Raw genomic sequence first — 17925 nt, 5'->3', positions numbered from 1 at the left:
TAGGAATTATTCTAGCGATTCAAGGGTGGTTTGATATTTGTGAATCAGTTCACATAATTCATCATAGTAACAACAAAAAAGGGACGTAGAACATAAGGTCATCTTAATACATACAAGAAAGCATATGAGAATCACCTTAGCAAGTTAGGAAGAGGTAAACTTCCTTAATCTGATAATGCATAGTCATATAAAAATCTATAGCAAACATGTTACTTCATGGTGAAATCATGAAAGCATTTCCCTAGAGATGGGGAACGAACAAAGATGTTCTATTTTTACTTTCATTTATCACTGTGCTGATTCTAGCCAATGCAATAAGGCAAGAAAAGAAATCATAATGATTGGGAAAAAAGAAATTATACTATTATACTCATAGATGATATGGTTGTGTATATAAAAATCTTAATACATCAAAGGTAAAAGGTAATTTCAGAAATATTAAGTAAATTTAGCAAGGTCATTAGATCCAAAGTCTATGTACATAAAACACTGATTTTTTAATATGTCGGAATACACAAATAGAACATGAGATATTTTAAATGATGGCACTATAAAAGCATAAAAAAAATTCAAGCCATCAGGGAAATGCAAATAAAATACACAATATCACACCTCTACCCACTACCAGAATTATTGGAACAGAAAAATCAGGTGATATAAAGTGATGGCAAAGATGAGGGGCAAGAGTAACTCTCCTACATTGCTGGCAGGAGTGCAGCTCTGTACAACCACTTGGGAAAACTGTTTGGCATTACTTTGTACAGCTGAACATCTATATATCCTATGATGTAGTGATTCTACATCTAGATATATACACAATAAAAAGCTTTAATTCATCTAAAAAATGTGTAATATTGCTTATTGCAGTGCTATTCCAATGTCCAAATACTGGAAAGACTGTTAAGTGTTCATCAACTTTAAACTGGATAAATAAAGTATAATATTTTCATACAATAAAATACTATAGAGAAACAAGAAGAAATTAAATATTCGTACATCACCAATGGAGATAAATCTTACTAACATAATGTTGAGCAAAGAAATCCAGACACAATAGAATACCTACTAAATAGTTATATTTATATAAAATTGAAGAGCAAGCTGAAGTTACCTATAGTGTTAGAAGTCAGGATAATGGATGCATTTGGTAGAAGGTGGTAAGTGAGAGGGAGAATAAGGGGACTTCTGGGTAGTGATAAAGTTAATTCTACTTCTAGATAGAGGTGCTGGTTACAGAGGTGTGTTCACTTGGTGGAAACTTATCAAACTTTGTATTTACAATTTCTGTAATTTGGGGGGTATAATTATACTTCAATGAAAAGTTGCTTCTTATTCTTTTGAGGGGTTTAAAAGAAAAGATAGAGCATAAAGAAACTGGGAAGTGGAAGGGGATGATTCAGGCAGGAGGAAGGGAAGGAGCAATAGTTTTTTTATCTTAAAAAGTGAAGGAGTCAATAGATATTATTCATGGAACAAGTTATTAGGTTTAACTATTTTGAGGCTGCAAAGCTAATGAAAAGAGAAACCATGACTAGTGATAAAATTACAAAATGGGAGTATGTAGTAGAAGGGGGTGAAGTAATGAACTTACCCCTTATTTGTCATAGCAGGAAATTAATGGATAATGTTGAAACTAGATAAACTAAATTTCTTAACACAACAACTATTTGTCATAACACCATGGTTTTGCTGGGCAGAACCCAGCAACTCAGTTGATTTTGCTTGGGCTCACCCATGGACTGCATTCCCCTGGAGAGATGGCTGGGCTGAACCTTGGTGACCTTGGCTGTCACCTGGGCTACTTCAGTTCTGCATGTGGTCTCTCACTCTTCTGCATGCTGGACCAACTTCCTTAAGTGACAGTCTCAGGACAGCATTCCAAAAAGTCAAAGGCAGAAGCTATAAGACCTACCAAGGCTTCCTCTCAGAATTTGCAAAATGTCACTTCTGCCTATGCTACAGGTCAAAGGAAGTCCCAGGGCCAATCCAGATTCAAGGGGTGGGGCAGTCAACTCTGCCCCTTGTTGGAAGGAGTTGCAAGGTCACATAGCAAAGGGGATAGGAGGAATCTGTGGCCATGTTTGCAAGCTACTACCATCTGTGCTGTGCTCACAATTATTTATATTTTTCTCACATGCAAAGGAAACAAAAACAAAAAGTCAAAATTGATTGTCTCTGGAAAGTAGAACAGGAGATAAGGGAGAATGGGAAGCAGGGTTTTCTGTTTTGTTTTTTATCCTTTGCTCTTTCATGTTATTTTTTTTAGACACATGCATTTCTAGTATTATAGGAGGTTTGGTATATATGACTCCCTTGTACTGAACAGAAAAACTGAAAAGGCAGTTTCCTCTATCCTCATTTCATAAATGCTAGACAGCATTCACTGAACATGCATTTTAGAAACTGTAAGATCATCAAACAACTCAGGAGCCACATTCTTCAGTTTTGCCCTGTCTACCCCATGGGACTAATGATTCAATTAAAAAAATGGAATTGTATATGTGACACATGCTTCTTAAACTATAAATATTTTATCACTCACTATATATTATACATTGCTGCTATTTCTATGTTGTACTCAGCACTATATTAAGCTGTGTAGAGGCCACAAAAGAGCTAGAGAATAAGGTTCCTGCTAGCAAGAAATTAGCAGTCTAGGTGACGATGCAGGATGACACCCACAAACCAATTATAGTACATTATGCTCAACCGGAGAAACCCATGCAGACAGGGACAATTACTCTCTGTTCATTGCAGCCTCATCAGGACCCAGCAGATAATAAGACCTTGATAAATATGCGTCAGTGAAGGGATGGATCAATTACCTGGCAGCCCATATATCAGAGCCTGGGCACCGGACACATTGTGAGTGCTGGAGGCATCTAAGAAGACACGATCAGAAGAGCTGGTTGTACTTGGTCAGCTAAGGCACCAAGACTGGGCTTTATTTCCAGTTAGGATATGGCAAAGTCACAGTGCCACAATAGGGGATGCATATTCCAGCCCAGAAGAGCTCAGAGCAAGAACCCAGGAAAGGTGGGAGGAGGACTGTAGGGTCTCCCTGAGCACCCACCTTCTGCATCTGGAGCAGCTTGGAAGACTGAGGAAGTAGGAGGGTAAGGAGAGTGAGCAGGATGGAGTGTTGAGAGACAGGTGAGGGACAGGATGCATGGGCACCCGAGAAGCAAGCAAATCCCACCACACAGTAGACCACAGGGAAGCCCCAGGCACAAGGGCTGCTGTCCCTCCATAAAGAAGAACTCCTGGCCCCTGCCATTTCCTTACACTTTTATTCAGAACCCAGTCCATACTAGAATCAACCAGGAAAACAAACTGGACATTCTCCCACCCATGAGAACATCAGAGCCTTTTAGAGTAGCAAAGACCCCTCTTACAAAAATAGCTAAGAGCTGGGAGCACCCCAAAAATGATGGAAGGCCAGCGTTGAGCTCAGGCACTCTTGGGTTTCTATCCTTCTTCCTGCACTCATAGCTTGAAATCTTTAAACAAGTTAACCTTTTCCAGCCTCAGTTTTGTCGAGATCAGCTCCTGCCTCCCAGGTTGTGAGGATGAAATGAGGTCCCCATATAAAGCTCTCGGAGGGTGCCTGCCTCTCCACAAGCCTTCATATTGTTAGGGAGAGCCCCAGCTGTCAGACCAGGGAGGCTGGGTGGAGGTGCTGATTTTTGATCTGGGCTTGGAAATGAGAATTTAGATATGCAGAAATGGGTAGGCCCCAGAGCAGAAAAACTGTGGAGAGAGCTGAGAAGATTCCCTTTTGACTGTCTGCAAAAGGCACAAGAGCTGTGCCTGGAAGGGCAGACAGGGCAAGAACCCAGACCTTGTTCTGGAGTCAACAGAGAGCCATGAAGGATTTTAGCAGGGAAGTGCTGGGGTCAGAGGTGGCAAGGGGGCAAGAGGCTACTGAAGATGGGCTAGATAGAGAGAAGGCTGAAATGTGGTGCCTTTCAAATAGATCCACTCTGACACAATCTTGGAAAGACCTAAGGTTCAGATGTAATTGTCAGGACTTTATCTCTTTCACAACTGGCTTCAAAGTGGAGAAGATTGGGTGACAAGAGACAAGATAAAAGGCCATGTTAATGATTGGAGAATTAACGTGGTTTGGGAAAAACATCGATACACCTCTTCTAATCATTCACTAGGAAAGTGTATGCAACTCTGACGAATGAGTCAGAGTCCAGACACAGGAAAAATGAAACATGGATGCCTCCCTAGATCTCCCTCAAAACTCCTTAGGGTCCTATTGCCCTATTAACACCACCCCTTCCCTCAATTGCCCAGACCCATGGCCACACCCATTGTCTCCACATACGGCTGTGGTGTAGACTTTTAAAAAAATATGTTCTATTGATTATGCCATTACAGTTGTCCCATTTCCCCCACTTCATTCCCCTCTACCCTGCACACCCCTCCCCCAATTCCCCTTTAGTTTATGTCCATGTGTCATATGTTCTTTAGATTCTATATTTCCCATACAATTCTTGCCCTCCCCCCTGTCTATTTTCTACCTACCATCTATGCTACTTATTCTCTGCACCTTCTCCTCCTCCATCTCCCCTGTTGCTAACCCTCCATGTGATCTCCATTTCTATGGTTCTGCTCCTGATCTAGCTGTCCTCTTAGTTTGCTTTTGTTTTAGGTATGGTTGTTACCAACTGTGAGTTTGGTGTAGACTTTTTGAGTCCCTACTGCTATGGGACTTTGGGCAGGTCACTTAACTGGGTCGTCTGAGTCAACTGAAATAAAACTGAATCTTTAATCCTTCAGCCATGTACTTACTACCTATAAGCTTTAGTCTCTTCCTCTGAAGTAGAGGGAAATCTATTGAAATCCTGCTGGCACTGGGCCAGGAGTCCCTATTTGTCCCCAGCCTCAAGAACTGCTGAGTATTTGTTTAGAGAGTTCATGCACTTCTCCTTCAGACTGATCCAGATACACAGACACTGTTTGCTCACAACAAAGACATGTCCCAATCTGCGAGCACATCTGAACTTACAGTAAGCCTAGAGGCAGGTACTGGGGTCAATGTTCTAGAGACTTGCTGGTGTTCTCAGTCCAAATTCTTATTTTTTTTACTGAAGAAATTAGGTGAAGTATTAACACTGGTAAAGCATTCCCAAATGAAATCTGCTCTATTCTGGTTTTGAAGTAAAACAAATTTATATAATGTTATTTTGCTTTTGAATCTGACAATGATCTAATAAGAACATTATTGTCAGTTGATATGTCTCCACTGAATATTAAGCCATCCATATCTTGTGTGTGAGTATAAAAATGGACCATCTCATGCTTTCTCATTGGGAATACAAGGTTCATGACAACTTTTATTTTCGCTACATCTAATTTGATTAGATGTAGTGAATTTTTTATCTCCATATTAAAGAAGTGTGCCTATTCAGTAATGAATGCAAATGTTGTAACTCAAGTTTTTCCCACATGAAACACTAAAGAATGAACAAGTGTGCTAGAGACACCATTTAAATAGAATATATGAGGTCTGTCTGGAAAAAGTCCAGCCATTGTTAAAATAATGAGACTGGTTTGCATGGCATCGATGTAACCTGGCAGCCAAGGGGAGCGGACTGGAATGCACATGGGTAAACAATGACGACTTCACTGTACTAGTCAGTGGGGTAGTAAATGTTGAGTGAGCATGTGTACTGTGTGGCCAACGCATTTAAAAAGACTGAGCAAATAGAGCAGTGAGTCTGCATCAAATTTTGCATTAAGCTTGAACATTCCCCCACAGAAATTATTTGGATGATTCATAAGGCTGCAACTATGGGCAACTAGTGATTCGTAGCTTCGTCACGACAATGCACCAGTCGTGGATCTTGTCTTGTGCAGAGTTTTTTTGGTGAAATATCAAATCACCTAGGTAACTCAGCCCCCCTACAGCCCAGATTTGATGCCCTTCAACTTCTAGGCTTTTCCCAAAACTGAAATCACCTTTGAAAGGGAAGAGATTTCAGACCTTTGATGAGATTCAGGAAATATGACAGGGCAGCTGATGGCAATTGGGAGAAATGTGTCAGGTCCCAAGGTGCCTCCTTTGAAGGGGACTGAAGCATCATTGTCCTGCGTACAATATTTCTTGTATATTGTATCCTCTTCAGTAATTGTCTCTATTGTCATATTACATGGCTGGATACCTTCTGGACAGACATCATATCCTTACCTGTTCAATCTCCAATGGGCTTAACCTGAAACATTTTCTTGGCTCAGGTAAAGTTCTTCATAAAAATTGAAAATAATAAATATATGTATTTTAAAACATCTATGAGTAATCTATGCTAGCCTTTCTTCTATCTAGTCTGAACATGTAAAGTTTCACCTACTAGCATTAAGAATAACTTTGAGAGCAGCCTTGCATCAAATGATTCAGGTCTTCCTCTTCATCATAATCACCTCATAATAATCACAGTTCTTTCTTGCCCAGAATTAGGCTGACTCATTTATTCAAGCAGAAAGGAACTGCATTGGCAGCACATCAGAAAGCTATAAGAATCAACAGCAATACCTATAAGAAAATCAACAGCATGAAAAAAAATGAAAAACTAACAAAACTAAAAGAAAATTTGATTTAAGGAAATAGAGATAATTCAAGAAATAAAAAAGTATCAAGCAAGAACACTGACAATAATACGAAACCATCTAGTATCTAATGGGAAATATAAAAACATAGGGGGACCATGTGGCTTTGAGGCTCCCCTTGCCACACTTCTTAGGAAGCTGGAAAGCAAAATGTAGCAGCGATGCAGAGCTCTCTCTCAGCAGTTTGGAAGAATGCAGGAGAGACCTTGCGAGGAAGGAGAGGGGTGAAAGGACTCTTGCTGGTGCTCCAGGAGAAGGTGCCACGTTAGTTTGGATTAAGAACTGGAGATCGAGGCGGCAACACAGCTGATGGTGCTGGGAACTGAGGGAGGCCTGCCAGCCGAGCAGGGATTACTGGGAAGAACCAAGGGCTGCCTGAGCCACGGACTTCTATTTCTTTTCCTGAGATATGGTACCCTAGACCGGGTGTGTGTCTGTGGGTGTTTTAAGAGACAGACTTTGTATGACTTTTAAATAAGTAGTTTCTTTCCTTTCCACACCCCCAAAATATATATTATACATGTGTTTTATGTACAATATATATTAGTTATAATAATATAACTAATATTTACAGAAACTCAGGTTTTTTTCTTATGTTATTGTTCATATACATAGTTACATTATTCTTTAGGAAGAGTCAAAAAGCAAGATGGTTTGAAATTGTAAAAATATAGTTTAAAAATTTAATAGCAGGGCTAAAGATAAAGTATAAATAAGGCTTTTATACTAGAAACTAAAACACAACTAAGTAAAAAATATGACAGAAAAGATGAGATGTAGAAATAATGTATCCATCAATCTAGGAAGTCATGCTCCAATTAATAGGTATTACAGAAAAATGAAGAAAATGAAGAGAAGGAACATATTAAAAAATAATGGGGAAAAGTTTTTTAAAATGAAAGTTATGTCATCAGAGAATGACTTTGCCCAGTACAATAAAATTTCTGAAAGATTCACAACTAAACACATGATATCAAGAATAAGGAAAATAAAAAGCCTCCATGGTACAGGGTTGGGGGCAGAGTACCTACCTACAAAAGATAAGAAACAAGCTAATTTTTCATAAGCAATACTGAATTTCAGAGAAAAAAATGATTTGAAGATAAAATTGTATACCCATCCAAGCTATCAATCAAATGTGATGAATCCAAATAAAGACATTTTCAGATAAACAATGCCTCAATACTTCTGACTTACTTAAGAAGTTCCTTATGGGTATACTTTGGCAAAAATGAATTAGAACAACCCAGAAAGAGAAAGATGTGGGATGCAGGAAACGGTGGATCCAACCCAGCAAGATTATATAGAAAAATCTCAGAAGAACCGCTATGCCAAAGAAAGCAGCAGGTCCAAACCTGGGGCAGAGCACGTAAGACCAGGGGAAAAACAGAGCCTGTCCAAGAGCTGCTGTGTCTGAAAGGCTCACTAAACCTGAGGCTGTAATGAAGACACATTCTTTTGCGGCAGAAAGGAAAGAAAGAAGGGAGGGAGGGAGGAAGAAAGATAATGGTGAGAAATGTCAGGAAGGCCTAGGCTATACGAGAAAGTAGTAATCCAAATACAAGTGAAAGTAAAATGTGACATAATTTTAAACAAAGGACAGAATGAAAGAAAATATAAAGGATGTGACCTTGAAAGTATTGTGCCTCGCTGTCCCTTTCGAGTGGCCCATAGCTGCTGATTTTGGACCCTGAGAAGAGGACATGTAATCCTAGCAATATTGTCCCTCCTTGTAGTGGGCAATCCTTAACTGATTATAACAACACAAATGCTTTTATGGGGGTTATAACTTTTTAACTTGGCAATAGAGAAAGCAGGGAAGCCATTACTACAGTGATAGAACTGAATGCAAATCTTATGGATGTTGACAACATAAAAGCAAAGGTGTAGCTGACCAAAGAGGGTTAGAGCAATTCAAAGGTTGGCTTACAGCCTCCATAAAAATGAAATTGCTAAGGAGGAGCCCCAAACAATCACACCAACATGAAATGCCCAAATTCTAAATTTGATAAATTCAGGAAATTTATTAAAATCAAAAAGCATTTTAGAGAATTGGGCTGCACCTCACGGGGGGAGGAGATGAAAGACAGTGATTACTATGGGGGGGTCATGAAATGCTGGCAGAATGTGATAGACCAAGAAATGGAATTTTAAGCTTAGTGTTTAAAGTTAAAAATGTCAGCAATTGATGAATTTTTAGAAAACACTATTACTGTCAAACACCAGGAAGAGAAGACATAGGGGAAGTACAGGGCCATTTGACCCAGATCCCCATCTCGTTATTATTACAGAGTCAGGGGAATGTCCTAGAGCGGGTGAAATCACAAGAGAGTGACACAGATTTATTATTTTGCATTATGGAATAGACCACAGAAGAATGAAGAAGAGATACAGCTGATACAGGTCGCCTTAGGAGAATGGAACTAAGGCTTGGGAAAAGTAGACCAGGGGAATGTTGCTTTTCTTTGCAAGTGTATTTTTGCCATTTTAGTTTTTATAAAGCGCAATTAGGTCAATAATGGGTTGAGGTGTGTGTGTGTGGTATGTGTTTTCCTTAGAGGCAGGGACCACGCCTTAGCCATCTTTGTTTCCCTGGATCGATCCTCTCACAGGTCCATCCTAGTAGTTGGCACAATAGCAATGGGAGAGCAAATAGAATTGGAAAACCATCTATTTGTTAAGTACCTACCATGTCCCAGACGCTCTGCCAAGTGCAGAGCGTCTGGGACATGGTAGGTACTTACGTTATTCAAGAATAACATAAATATTGTTATTCTTCACAAAACCATGCAAAGTAAACACTTTATCTTTCCAGTAGGAAATGGATGTAAAAGAGTTCAAAACAAGAAATTGTCCAAGAACACACCACTGGTTCATGGCAGCATTTGAATCTTGGATGTGAAAACCAGCAGTGTTTAAATCTAAGTCCGACTGTCTCTAAGACCTTGGGCTTTTTTAAAAAACTAAATCAGTATTTAAATGAATGATTGTGAATAAATGAATTCATGCAAAACTTAAAATAAATGTCAGTTATGTCATTCCATGCCTCAAAGCACACCAGCTTATCTTGTGGCACGCAAGTATCATCATATAGATCCGAGAAGCTTTAGACTCATTATTCCTGAAATAACTTGAAGAGGCTATTGTGAAGAATAAATAAGGTCTGGAGGAAGCCAGAGGCAAAATTTAGATGCACAAATGTAAGCGGAGAGGTTTTGTCCAGTAACAAAACACATTGAAATAATCCAGGATGAAGGAACAGTGGGGAGTAACTATACATTCAATCAGCCTCAACATTTTCAGCTTTAGGGACTAAAATTATATTTCCATGCAGATATAAATAGTTTAGGCATTAGGGCTTCATGCAAAATTAGTTTGCCTAATTGTCTGTGTCTTTGAGCCCAAAGAAGACACAGACAATTGTGACCAAAGAAGGTCACACAGATGCAAGAGCATGCCCTGCCTCAGAGCACAACACTGGTCCCCATGTCTTTTGATGATTTAACTCTATCTGTGAAAAAGGTGGCATGCACCTTTATGAATGTAGCTATAAATTATATTCTGATATAAGGGATTAAGATGTGCATTACAACACACATGCAAAAATTAAACATGTAAAAGTATGAAACAAATACAGCATGTAATGACCAGTCTTACTCTTTCTGCTCATCCTCCAATGAGGAGTCTTGTACAACACTAGCTATAGCCTACTTAGGACAACCCCCATCTGTGGGGTGGATCACCAGACACTGAGCAAGTAGCTGTGGAGAACAAGTTGTGTGTAAAAGAAAACAAAAATATTATAATTAGAGCCAGCACTTATTAAGGAATTACTTTGTGTCAGGCACCATTGAAAGCATTTTGTGTGTATTATCTCATTTAATCCTTACAACAATACTGGGGGCAGGTTGTATTATTAACCTCTATTTTACAAAATGAAACTGAAGCACCAAGAGAGAAAATAACTTCCCTGAGGTCATACAGCTGCTAAGTGTTACATTTAGACTGCCTCTTCAAATTATTTTATTTCAGAATAATGTTTAATTTACAGAAAATTTGCAAAGCTAGTGCCCAGAGTTCTCACACACCATCACACAGCTTTCCCCATTGTTAACAACCTCTGTAACCTACATCTGGCAAAACTAAGAAACCAACATTGGTACATTACCATTAATTAAACTCCAGGCTTAATTCGGGTTTTGCCAGTTTTCCCACTAATACCCTCTTTCTGCTCGAGAATCAATCCTGGGTCCATCCAGAAGTGGTCTCTTTTCCAGTTCTGTGCTTCACTCAGGGTTCAACCAGAGAAGCGTCACAATAGGATGTGAAGACAGATACATCTATGGTGTTCCTCCACCTGTAGCTGACTGTCTTTTTCCTGACTCTACACATCCTCTTCACTCTATGCATGTTTTTCTCTGTGTCCAAATTTCACCCTCTACAAGGACATTCATATTGAATTATGGTCCACCATCATGGCCTCATTTTCACTTGATTACCTTGAGTGAAGACCCCAACATCTTTGAGGGAAGGGGTCACAATTCAATCCATAACAGGACACATCTGAAATCCACATAGAGGGCCACAGGGAAGGGCAGGCCTCAGGGAAGGGCAGAATCTCTTCCACATCAGAGAAGCCCCAGCTCTGTTCTAGGGTTTTTTGATGGATTAAATCAGGCCCGGCCAGATTATCTAGGATGGATTTTTCATTTAAAGTAAATTGATTGTACATAACCAAATCAAAATTACAACTAAAATATAGAACAACCATCACTCGGAACTATCAGAAACAGAGTTGAATAGAAGTCTGACATCTATGGCATTGGAGGAATTGCATCCATCCATCCCTGTAACTTCTGGCTGCAAAAACCAGGGGGGATTGAGTCTGTGGAAGAAACTTCTCACATCCCAAGCACTTCTTCAAGAACCCAGACATGGATTTATTTAGACCCACTCCCTCTGAGCTCCAGCACCCAGGTAGCAGCTTGAAAGGCACCAGTGGTACACAGAGAGAAACTGAAGTGTCTGGCATCAAGGCGAGAGATGGAGTAGAGCTTTCTCCCAGACAGAAGGGCGAGCAAAAGCCATTGTCCCTTTTCTGAACTCTCCCCCACAGAACTGGAAGGCTGGTGCCATATCTGAGACTCCATCAACCTGGCTAACACTGTTTGCCCCAGCCTGGAGATTCCCAGAGACTCTGTGCCACCCAAGAGTGGCCCTACCCAAGCTGTTTTTCCATATGAATGGTTGGTCTTGACTAGTGCTTAACAACTTCCTAAATATTCTCAAACAAGCAACAGCTAGCATGCCCCCCTTGGGAGCAGTATCCCTGCCCCCGTGTCCCTTGCTAAGTGGCGCCAGGCATGGCACTAGCAGCAGCCAGCCTACATTCACAACCTGGCTTTACCTTGGAATCTCCAAGTCCAGCACAAGTAGCAGCCATCTCAGATTGCTTTATAGCTCAGGCAGGGTGGTGTTGGGCAAAACACAAGTGGGGGCTGACCTTCACCTGTACCACCCAGGAAACTCCAGGGCCTGCACACCCAGTGGACAACTACAAATCATGTCAGAGCACCACCATCCTGCCCCTGCACAGCTGATCCTCCACAGAGGGCAAAGGTTGGTGGTCAGTGGTCACAGCCAGTCCTTGAAGCTGACTGGCCTTGATAAATCCCTCCCATTGATCTGCCAACAGTAATCAAGGCTCAACTACAAGAGGAGGGTGTACTCATCCCACATGAAGGGCACACCTTGAGTACTCAGCTTGGGTGACAAGTGAGGCTGTGCTACTGGACCCTGTAAGACACCTATTACATTAGGCCATGCTACTTAGACAGGAAGTCATAGCAGCTCTACCTAATAGAGAGTAACAAACACAGGGAGGCTGCCAAAATGAGGAAACAAAGAAAAATGGCCCAAATGAAAGAATAGATCAAAACTCCAGTAAAAGAAGCAAACAAAATGGAGATAAGCAATCCGTCGGATACAGAGTTCAGAATGTTGATTATAAGGAAGCTCTAGGAACTTGATGAGCACCTCAGCAGCATAAAAAAGATCCAGTAAGAAATGCAGCATACACTGACTGAAATAAAGAACAATTTACAGTGAAACAACAGTAGAGTGGATGAAGCCAAGAATCAAATAGATGATTTGGAACATAAGGACGCAAAAACAACCAGTAAGAACAACAAGAAGAAAAAAAATCCAAAAAAAATGAGTATGGTGTAAGCAACCTTTAGGACAGCTTCAAGCAGTCCAACATTTGCATCATAGGGGTGTCAGAAGGAGAAGAGAAAGAGAAGAAATTGAAAATCTATTTCAAAATATAATGAAAGAAAACTTCCCTAATTTGGTGAAAGAAACAGACGTGCTAGTTCAGGAAGCACAGAGAGTCCCAAACAACATGGGTACAAAGAGGCCCACTCCAAGACAAATCATTAAAATGCTAAAGGTTAAAAATAAAGAGAGAGTTTTCAAAGCGGCAAAAGAAAAGCAGTTACTTACCTACGGGGAGTTCCCATAAGACTATCAGTTGATTTTTCAAAAGAAACTTTGCAGGCTATAAAGGGTTGGCAAGAAATGTTCAAGGTCATGAAAAGCAGGGGCCTACAGCCAAAATAGCTCTACCCAACAAAGCCATCATTTAGAATTGAAGGGTGGATAAAGAGCTTCGAGATAAGAAAAAATTAAGGAGTTCATCATCACAAAACACTTCTATGTTAAGGGACTTATTTAAGAAAAAGGAGAAGATCAGAACTATGAACAATAAAATGGCAAAAATACATATCTATCAACAATTGGATCTAGAAAACAAGAGGAATAAAGACAGAATCATAGATACAGAGAGCGTTTTGATGGTTGCTAGATGAAAGGGGGTATAGGGAAATGGGTGAAGAGGTGAGGGGATTAAGAAGACCACATGGGTAGTCACAGAATAGCCATCGGGATATAGAGTATGATATAGGAAATGGAGTAGGCAAAGAACTTACATGCATGACCATGGACATGAACAATGGTGTGAGGATTATCGAGGGAGTGGGGAGGGCTGGGTGGAAGTGGAATATAATTGGGACAACTGTAATAGCATAATCAATAAAATATAATTTTAAACAGAAGAACTAAAACTAAAAATAAAAAAATAAACTGATTATGGACTTTAATCACATCTTGAGAACACTTTCCCAGCCACATCTAGAGTAGGGATTGGTTGAATAGTGAGGGACAGCAGCCAGAGTGGCACACAAAACTGACTGTGACACATTGTGATGATTCCCCTACGACAGTCAGCACTCCACAGGACACCTTGTGAGGTCAGAGAATAGCCAACCCAAACCCGGCAATTTCTATAACTATGGACACCAACTAGCAAATCTTAAACATGTGCTGACTGATGCCAGACATGTTCCACATGTCCATCCCCTGGAACCCTCAGAGGGGCCCTGTGAGTTAAGGTCTCCAGCCCCACCAGACAGAGGAAAGAGGGGAAGGGGCCTGTGGTGGCAGAGTCAGGATCTGAACGAAGGCAGGTCTGCTGGCCCCAAAACTCTGGGGCCCCAAACCTTCACCTCGAGGCTGCAGCGCCTCCCTGAGCCCTGAATGAGCCTTTTCGAACACAGACAAGGAACCCTCCAGGGGAATGTTTAAGCATTTTTAAGTCATATGATTTTCATTTATCAAAAATGGTTTCTTCTATTATTTCAGTGTGTCAACAGTTCCCTTTGCCATTGTTTTCTATTCTTTTTATTGTGTAAAAATACACATCACATAAAATTTACTCCCTAACCATTTTTAAGGGTATGGTTTCCATTGTCTTTTGAGGTTAAACAGGGTATAGGTCCTCTGCAATGGCCTGGCACTGCTTTAGAATCAGGTAGTTTATTATTTGGGCTTAATATTCAGGCTGGATAACACTCTCTCTGGCTAATAACAGAAAGGAAAGAGGTGGAATAAGAAATAGGCAAAGGGCAACAGGCTTTTCAAGGTGATGTCGCAGGAGGTCCAGTGTGCCAGGGCTGTGGCGGCAATGAGGGCACATCCAGTGGCCACAGGGGCAGCTCTTAGCCGAGTGGCAGAGCTCAAGGATCCGAGAGGGCCGGTGCAAACCTCCGCCAGGTTTTGTGAAGATATAGTGTAAGTACCACCCGACTTTCTCGCCCTACCTTCCCGATCTCTGAATTACTCTCAAGCTCCCAACTGAGGATCTTCATAATCAGCCAAAGGAGAGCAAAATCAGTCTCCGGTAGGATGCGGATCACCTGAATGGCAGTTAAGGAAAACCAATCCGCACCTCCTTCAAACCCTCGCAGGCAACAAACAATCAGCAGTCTTGAAGCCTTGCCGGGAAGCAGCCTGGGAACCCCGGCAAGGGCCGAGCCCCCAATGGGGCTACATGTTATGCCTCTCACTTATTTACACATGTTCGAACAGAAAGGAACTATTTTCTTAGAAAGGGTCACAAGATGGTTTCCCTAAAATAGCTGCAGAGACAAAAATGATAGGGTCTCAGGGCAGTGAAAGGAGCCCCCAGATGCACAACTGCCCACCTGCAGCTCTCACCTGCTTCTCTGCAGCTCACCTGTAGCTCTGCTCTGCGGGTCAGGGTCAGACATCAAGAAACAGGCAAAACTTTCAGGAAAGAATGAACATTTTTACTATCCCTGAAATCTGTCAAGTCTGCTCCATTCCCCACACAACCTACCCCCTGAGCAGATAACACCTGACGCTTTGCCCTTCTCAAGACCCACGGTTACTGCTCAAAGACCACTGGGAACAACAGTGACCTAAATACACCCCAGACACCCTTTAGCATCTTCGTGAAATCCTCTTCGCTTTCCAGCCAGAATCTCAGAGCTGCCTGAAAAGGGCAGAATTAAACTTCCCTTATCTGCTGAAGGAGCTAGCCTGGAGTCAAGGGTGTTACAATGTGAGGCTAATTACTGTAGCCTTTTAATATTCTCTCTCTGACGCCCTCCTGGGAAGGATAAAATAAAATGCTGCATAGTAATAGGGGAAATGAACGGTAGACTGGGAACCTTCAGTAGCGCTGTGACCTTGGACAGAGTAGTTGCCCCAGACTTGCAATCTCATTAACACAGCGGGAGACAAGGAGAGAAGAGACCCCTTTGTCTTCCTTGCCAGGGTGAGGAGGATGAGGCTGGAGCCGCCGTGTGTGGTGTGTCGGTTCATCGCAGAGGGCCAGCCTACCCAGGGAGTTGGCGCTGCCTTTTTTGGAGACTCAGTACTGGCTGTTCAGCCTGGGGTTCTCCGTTAGATTTCCCCACAATTTTTGTCCAGCTAACAGTTCAGTTTCATTTGCCCGAGGGCCCGTTTTGTTTTGTTTTAATTGTGAACTGTTTCATACACACAGAAGGGTATTGTGGACACCGGAGTAGTCACCACTCAGGGACAGAAATGGAATCTCACCACACCTGTGCCTCGTCCGAGGGCTCCTCCCCTTCCCGCAGAGCTGACCTTACTAGCTGATTTCTGCGTCAATGCTTCTCTCTTGCCGTTTTTTTTTTTTTTTATCACCCATGAGGGTGCCTCTAAAAATATGTGGATTCATGTTGTTTTTGACATTTATATCAATGCAGTCATACTGTTATGAGGTCATCTGTGACTTGCTTCCTGTACTCAACTGTATGTTTTTAAGATTTCTTCACGTTATTGAGGGCAGCTGTGCATAGTTCATTTTCACTGCTATATCATATTTTTCCAGCTACTGGATTGAATAGACCACAGTTTACACATTCATTCTACGGCGGGTGGGCACTGGGGTTGCTCCTAGTTTGGAGGCACTAAGAACATCACAACTATGAATGTTCTTTCCTGTGTCTCGCGGCACAGGTGTGCAAGAGCTTCTTCAGGTAGGAGTGGAACTGCAGGTCACGAAGTGAGTGGACGTTCAGGCTTACTAGATAATGCGAGGTTCTGCTACTCTGTTTTTCAAAGTGTTTTAGCGATTTCTGTTTCCACTAGCAGTAAGAGTCCCTCATGCACTCTTAAACCAGCACTACAAATTATCGAATTTGTTGTTTTGCCAGTTTTAAAAATTAATTTGCAATTCCTTGGTTAATAATGGTTTTGGCATCTTTTCATATGATTATGAGTAAAGTGTGTCTTCCTCTTCTCTAAGGCACCTGTTTATGTTTTTGCCCCTGTATTTGCCTCTACTGAGTCATTTGTTTTGTCCTTTCTGCTTCATAGAAGTTGTTCTATATTCTGGAAGTCCTTTATGCTTACATATTGCAAATCTCTCTCTCCATTTGTATCATCCATTCATTCTCTAAAAGGTAACTTTTGATTTAAAACAAAAGTTCCTAATGTACACACAGTTGAATTTGCAGTGGTTTACATAGAAGAAGGTTTGGTCTGCAGCAGGGACAGTCCTACCTATCACCTTCTGCTGCTGCTTCCAGGTGGTTTTGACTGTCCTCGGCCTTTGGAATTGATGTATCAATTTAAGAATCTGCTTGTCATATTCTACTAAAAAAAAAAAAAAGGCTTCTACTGAGGTTTCACTAAATTTAGTAGGAATATATACATCTTCCCATTATAATATTATCTTCCCATTCAAAAATGTAGTAAATATTGTGTATGTTTGCATGATTTTATGACAAATTTAAAGTCTTTATGTTTTAGAGCTTTATCTACAAAGATTTACATGTTTTATAAATTTATTACTAAGCACTTTATATTTTTTATCGCTAAAGTAAGTGGTGTATTATAAAATTACATTTTAAAACTGCCTCTGGTGTGTAGAAATACAACAGATTTTTAAATTAATTTTATATGCAGGCATTTGCTAAATGCTTATCGACTCTAATAATTCATATAGAGATTATTTTTGAATCTCTACATCTGCAATTAATGACAGTTTGTTTCCTTCTTCCTAATTCATACACCTTCACTTCTTTTTCTTGTACTCTCCTAGTTACAGCCTCCAGTACGTTGTTGAGTAGGAATGTTGGAAGTAGGCATCTCTGTCTTATTCCTTGAACTTAGGTTTTTGACTATAATAATGATGCTTAATTGTAGGTTTTCAGACTAATGAATATCTCTTCTCTTCCTAGTTTGCTTTAGCTGCATTTCAGAATTTTAAAAATATAGCATTTTTGTCATATTCATTTCGATGTATTTTTAATTTTTCATTATATTTTCTTTGACTTATGAGTTGTTTAAAGTGCGTTTTTCATCTTCCAATGTAACAGGTTTTTTCATTCTACTTTTGGTTATTGATTCCTAACTTAATTACATTTGAAATGTATTCATAGAAAATTCCATTTGTGCTTAAAAAGAAGCAATAAT

Source organism: Artibeus jamaicensis, unplaced genomic scaffold, assembly GCF_021234435.1.
Source record: "Artibeus jamaicensis isolate MK-2021 breed Jamaican fruit bat unplaced genomic scaffold, CSHL_Jam_final contig_548, whole genome shotgun sequence".
Taxonomy (NCBI): domain Eukaryota; kingdom Metazoa; phylum Chordata; class Mammalia; order Chiroptera; family Phyllostomidae; genus Artibeus; species Artibeus jamaicensis.
The sequence above is the reverse complement of the archived record's forward strand: the minus strand, read 5'-3'. Positions refer to the sequence as shown.